The sequence below is a fragment of the Kogia breviceps genome, chromosome X, assembly GCF_026419965.1.
Source record: "Kogia breviceps isolate mKogBre1 chromosome X, mKogBre1 haplotype 1, whole genome shotgun sequence".
Taxonomy (NCBI): Eukaryota; Metazoa; Chordata; class Mammalia; order Artiodactyla; family Physeteridae; genus Kogia; species Kogia breviceps.
In genome coordinates, this window is record NC_081330.1 from 47,504,916 (window position 1) to 47,511,821 (window position 6,906).

Genomic DNA, 6,906 nt, shown 5'->3' on the forward strand with positions numbered 1-6,906 from the left:
AAGGCTCTCTTAATTTGGTCAAAAGCCCGTTGTTCCTTGTCACCCCATGTGAATGGGGTGCCGCTCTTGGTTAGGGGGTACAGAGGGGCTGCCAGTTCAGCAAACCCCGGAATCCATAGTCTGCAGAATCCAGCCGTCCCCAAGAATTCTCTGACCTGTTTGGGACTCTTAGGGGCAGGTATTCGGGCCACAGTGTCTTTTCTGCTTTCTGAGAGCCATCTCTGTCCTTCTTTTAGTAAATACCCCAGGTAACTGACCTGTCGCTGACAGATTTGTGCTTTCTTTGCTGAAGCCCGATATCCCAGTGTCTCAAGTCCCGTTAATAGCCTTTCAGTTCCCCCTGACGCAGTCTTCTTGGGTCTCTGCCGATAAAAGAATATCATCAACATATTGAAGCAGAGTTACCTGGGGGTTAGATTCTCTGTACGATGCCAGGTCCTGATGCAGCGCTTCATCGAAGATGGTAGGAGAATTTTTAAATCCTTGAGGCAGGCGTGTCCAAGTCAGCTGGCCTGCTATTCCTGAGGCAGGGTCCTTCCACTCGAAAGCAAAGTAGGGCTGGCTGAGGGAGGAAAGTCTCAAACAAAAGAAAGCATCCTTAAGATCCAAGACAGTGTACCAAGTATGTTGAGGTGGGAGAGTACTCAAGAGGTTATAAGGATTTGGCACAGTGGGGTGCAAGTCTGTTACCTGCTTGTTTACCTCTCGTAGATCCTGTACTGGCCTGTAGTCATTAGTCCCTGGCTTCTTAACAGGCAGGAGAGGCGTGTTCCATGCTGATTGGCATCTCACCAGGATTCCTAATTCCAGCAGTCTCTGTATATGCGGACGGATGCCGTCCCGAGCCTCTTTGCTCATAGGGTATTGGCGGATTGTTACTGGTGTGGCAGTAGCCTTAAGTTCCACTACCACCGGGGGGCGGTATTTTGCCATCCCCATCCCAGCAGTCTCAGCCCAGGCCTGAGGGAACCTAGTCATCCAGTCCTGCATATCAGTTTGTGGAGGTGAGGGTTTCTCATAGATCCTGTGTTCATCTTCTAATTTCATAGTTAAAATCTGGAGGAGCCTTCCCTGGCTATCCGTTATGGTGGGTCCCTCGGGCTGGAAGTGAATCTGTGCCCCGACTTTGGAGAGTAGGTCTCTCCCCAACAGCGGATAGGGGCATTCTCTTACCCAGTGACCTTTTTCTTTACAGTAAGCACATTGATCCTTGTCTAATGGTCGCCTTCCTGTCCGCCCTTCCTGTCTATTCCTGTCTCTAATATTTCCTCCTCTGACTACAGTGGCCAGTATCTTACTCAAATTCCTCTCTTGCCGCTTGTCCCGCCTTAATTCACGGGCCTCTTGCTCCCTCTGCTTCCTTTCTTCCCTTTCCTCTTCTGTTTCCCTCTTATTACATACTTTATCTGCCTCTTTTACTAAGTCCTGAATTGAGAAACCTTGTAGGCCATCCAGCCTTTGTAACTTCTTTCTAATGTCAGGGGCCGCCTGGTCAATAAAGGCCATTGCTATGGTGGCCTTATGTTCCTCAGAAGTTGGATCATAAGGAGTGAACCGTCTAAAAGCCTCCATTAAGCGTTCTAGGAACACGGTTGGTGACTCCTGGGGCCCCTGAGTTACCTCTCTTACCTTGGCCAAATTCGTGGGGCGCCTGGCCGCTCCATGGAGACCCGCCACCAGAGCCTGGCGATACATCTTTAGGTGCTCCTTACCTTCTGGGGTATTGAAGTCCCAAATCGGCCTGACGAGTGGAAAACCGGCATCAATCTCGTTAGGCAACTGGGTAGGTTGCCCATTGGCACCTAACACATTCTTTCTAGCCTCCAAGAGAACCCGTTGCCTTTCCTCAGTTGTGAGGAGAGTCTGGAGGAGCTGTTGACAATCGTCCCAGGTGGGTTGGTGGGAGAAGACAAGAGACTCTATTAAAGCAGTGAGAGCCTGTGGATTTTCAGAGAAAGTAGGGTTATGCATCTCCCAGTTACAAAGATCTGCAGAGGAAAAGGGCCAGTATTGGAGGGGCCTCGATCAGAAGGACTTGGGCCCCCCCACGAGCGGCGCCGGGGAGGTGGAGCATGAGCGCACGTGTTAGAGCGCGGCGACGGGTCTGGTTCCCTCGGCCCCGGGATTCGGCGAGCCCTGCTGCCGGGGGGCTGTAACACTCGGGGAGGGGTGGGCCCGCCGCCGCCGACGCCGACGACGCCGGCGCCGCCGCCGCTGGCCAGCCGCCGAGACGATGACGACCGCGACGACGACGACGGGGCCCCCCCGAGCCACCTTCCCCACCGGCCTTCCCAGCCGTCCCGGAGCCGGTCGCGGCGCACGGTCGCGGCGCACCGCCGCGGTGGAAATGCGCCCGGCGGCGGCCGGTCGCCGGCCGGGGGGCGGTCCCCCGCCGGCCCCACCCCCGGCCCCACCGCCGGCCCCACCCCCGGCCCCGCCCGCCTACCCCCGCGACCCCATCCGCCCGCGGAGACGCGGGGGGGAGAGGCGAGGGGGGAGGGGTTGGGAGGAACGGGGAGCGGGAAAGATCCGCCGGGCCGCCGGCACGGCCGGACCCGCCGCCGGGTTGAATCCTCCGGGCGGACTGCGCGGACCCCACCCGTTTACCTCTTGAACTCTTTCTTCAAAGTTCTTTTCAACTTTCCCTTACGGTACTTGTTGACTATCGGTCTCGTGCCGGTATTTAGCCTTAGATGGAGTTTACCACCCGCTTTGGGCTGCATTCCCAAGCAACCCGACTCCGGGAAGACCCGGGCCCGGCGCGCCGGGGGCCGCTACCGGCCTCATACCGTCCACGGGCTGGGCCCTAGACTTAACTTCGGTCCAGTGACTTAGAGTGAGAGAGAGAGACGTCGTCATAGTTTGTCCCATTATCGTCCGTCAGGAGAAAGATAGAGCACAGGAGAACAATAAAATTTCAGAAGACACACATTAATATTGCCGCCGCGAGCTCGTTTTAAAACCGCAACCAACTCAGATTCAGATGGCAGTTTGTATATCCTGCCAGGACCGATGAAGGGGAGACAAAATTTGTCTCTCCTTCCAGATGGACCACCAGGGCGTCCCCCAGGGTCCGTGGACACCAGCTATTGGCACGTCTGCCTAGCCAGGAGTCCAATACAGATTTCACAGAGAACCGGTTCGCGCGGCTTCTTTCTGATGGCGGCTTACAGAGGACAGAAGACGAACAGACAGACAATTAGGCCTACCTGATACCTCCAACTCCCGAGGTTCCGGCGACCCGGGGCGAGTGGGGATCCCGGACGAGCCCCCAATCTGTTAGACCTGAACGGTCTCTGAGGGGTCCCAGCTCGCCCAAGAACCGCCAAGAGTCGAGAGTCGCTGCAACACGCAAGAGGTTTATTAGGAGCCGGTGCACCGGGGTTCCTTGGTCCTCACGCAGGAGGCCGAAGAGGAACCCCCCCAAGCGGAATTACATACATTTTATAGTTTTCATTATGCAAAGTGTGGATATATCAAGGGTTTTTTCCTCATTGGTTTGTTTGTTCCTGGACCGGAGTGGGGACTTGGCTCTAGTTCCTTGATTGGTTAGCTGTTGGATGCCTACTTTACATTTACCGGAGTGGGGGTTGAGTCACATGAGTTATGGTTGGCTAGGGCGACCTTTAAACTCTGGCTTAATCATTCTTATCACCCGCCATACTGGTTTGCTGAGGTTTCATCCCCCGCCATACTTGTTTGCTCGGAGCGGTTTCTGCCCAGGGCGGGGACATTCCATTATCTTATTGCCAGCGAAAAAGCTTAAAGCTCAAAAGTATCGATAGGGAAGTAGGGGTGTAAGTATAGTTGAGGCCCTACACTTCTACAGCAACAAGGATTTGGTTCTATTGAGGATAATTTAAAAGAAGGGAATGACCACGTGAATGAACACATTGCTATGACCCCTTCCAGGATTTGGAAGTTGCTCCTGCAAGGGAGGGTCTTGGAGCGAAAGCTTCATTAGCTTCATGGTAAATTTACCTCTGAGGGAGGTAATCCTTCACATGTCCAGAAAGCAAGTAATGATAGATTTAAATTAACTGTACAGAATCGTTTATTATTAAGCATATATATCCAAAATTAGCCAAACTCTGAGGATTGAGTGCACAGTACTTCAGACTGCCTAGTCTTCGCAAGACTTCTGACACCAACTGCAAGGAATTAGTCTAACTACTGTTGAAAAGAAACAGACCCCAAATGGAGTCACTTGTAAGACCCACCTAAATACTTAACCTAATTGCAGTTTCAGCCTCTCCCAGGAGTGGAATTTTAAACCAATCACTATGGAACCTCCGGATTAGCATAATAAAACCCCTGCCATTCCCTTTCCCCCAAAAGAAGATGAAATGTCCTGAAACAATTCTTTTTTTGCTAATAGCCTTCTCATCCTGCCCAGTTTCTGCCTATAAATACCTTACATTTTGTACTTCTCAGAGTGCCCTCCTGCTTGCTAGGTGAGCTGCTGCATAAAGCCAATTAGAGTTTCAAATTTACTTGGTTGAATTTTGTTTTTTAACACTACAGATTTGGAGAACACCGTCCCCAAGACTGCCTTCAGTTTTGACACCAGTTGCAAGTTCAGGGGAGTTCCCAAAACCTTCCTCAAGTTTGAAAATTCACTACAAAGAATCACAGTACTCCCTGAAGGCTATTATACTCACAGTTATGGTTTATTATGGAAAAGAGGCACAGATCCAAAGGAAGAGACTCATAGGGCAGGGTACGGAGGATTCCAAATGCAAGGCCTCCATTGTCTCCAGGATATATTACCTTCCCAGTGTACATGAGCTTTGTGTCTGGAGATTTTATTGGGGCTTCATTGCATAGGCATGATTGACTGATTGATTGCCCATGTGGTTGAACTCAATTTCCAGCAACCTCCTCCTGTCCCCAGAGATCAGGCTGATACCACATGGTCTGAGGGGCTCATTATCTCACCTCATTAGCATGAACTCTCAGATGTAGTTGAGGGGCCCACCATGAATAACAAAGACACTTATTATTCGGGAAGTTTCAAGGACTTAGACATTACCTCCCAGGAACCAGAGACAAAGGTCAGTCCTCTATTTGGAGCAGGACAAATTCTTTACTACACAGTGTAAAATACCACTGATGTACTCTTTAGTATACTTCTAATTTTATTTTTATGAATCTAAAACTATTCATGTTTCTGTAGGTCACCATGGTTCCCCACCTTTACTTTTTTCTTGCAGGTTTATAAATTCCTCATCTTCTTCATAGTTGCCAGGTAGTTTGAGGGGAGATTATTTTGTCAATATGATTTAGGTCATCTCTGTAAAATGTGACAATTTACAACTGTTACAAATGTCAAAACTGGTTAAATTGATTTTATTTTTATATTAACTATTGCAAATGACAGCAACACATTTAAAAATAAATTTAAGGTAAGAAATGAATTAATTGGCTAGAGTAATTAGAGTATCTTGCAAGGAGTATCTTGCTTTAAGAATAGCTGGAAACAGACTTTTAGAAAGTACTATCATGAGTTCTTGAATTTCCATTTTATGTATATATATGTATATATTTGCTGTTGTTGGGATTCTAACTCTGATCACTCATTAATGCAATTTCTCTTTTAATTCTTTGAATACATTTGTAATAACACCTTTGAAGCCTTGTCCATTATAGTCAGTGTGTAGATCCATTCTGAAGTATTTTCTATTGACTGCATTTTTTTCCTGAAAGTGAGTTACAATTTCCTGTCTCTTCGCATATCTATAATTTTTTAAATTGGACATTGCAGATAATACATTATGATGATTCTGGATTATGTTTTATTCTGAGGATTTTATAGCTATAATAGGAAGTTAATTTGTAAGAAATGAAACTGTAAACTCTGTCTCCTCCACGGAATGTAGCCCTGATATATTTGCTCAGTTCTTAAGGTTTCCTGCTACTGCTATTTTTACCTCAGCTTTCCAGGAGTTTCACCTGCACCTGCATATCTTGGTGGTCAGCCAAAGATTTGGGCAAAGATAGTGGGGTTCTGTCCTCTGATACCTCAAGCCAGTAACACTTCAGATTTCTGCCCACCTGAGCAGATTGGGGAACACAGTCAGATTTTAACAAAAGAGAAGCAGCAAATTCACAAACCTCTTAGTGCACCTAGTGCAGCTGTTTTTCAAGAGTAGAAAAACCTCATTGTTTTCTCACCAGATGCCCTGGTATCCCTCTTGCACATGTGTAGTTTAGCAGTAAACCAGCATTAGCACAGAGTTTATGTTCAGATTTTGTGTCTCACCCATTTTGCAATTCTCTTGCTTCCAGAATTTTCCCCTTAAATTTACAGTTGCTTTTCCAGTTTTGAACTCTTCTCTGCTATCATAATGCTGATTTTTTTTTTTTTTTTTTTTTTTTTGGCTGTCATAGACATGGTAGTAGGGAGAAACCCCAGGAAAGAAAGCCACAAACTTGTAATTCTGCCTCCTTGAACTGCAGTTTTTCAAGAGTAAGTTTTTCTCCTTCTTCTGTCTGTTTCTGAACACCTAATATTTTAAACTGTTTGGAATATATATATTCTACATTTTATAATTATGAACTGCACAAGGTGTCACATAACCACTTCACTTTGCTGTCATTAATGGAAGTACTTCAATAAAACATTATTTTGAAAAGAATCTAAAAGGAATTTTGGGGCTCAATGTAGTCATTAGGAATTTTGATAGCAAATTGACAATTGGACTTTTTTCTTCATTTTCACTTGTTGGCATCACATGGACAGAATGTCAAGCCTATGTTTGTTTGTTTGTTTCCACATCCACAGAAATAGCCAATTGCAGACGGCTTAAAGATGGCGGAAGAGTAAGACGCGGAGATCTCCTTCCTCCTTACAGAGACATCAGAAATACATCTACACGTGGAGCTTCTCCTATAGAACACCCACCG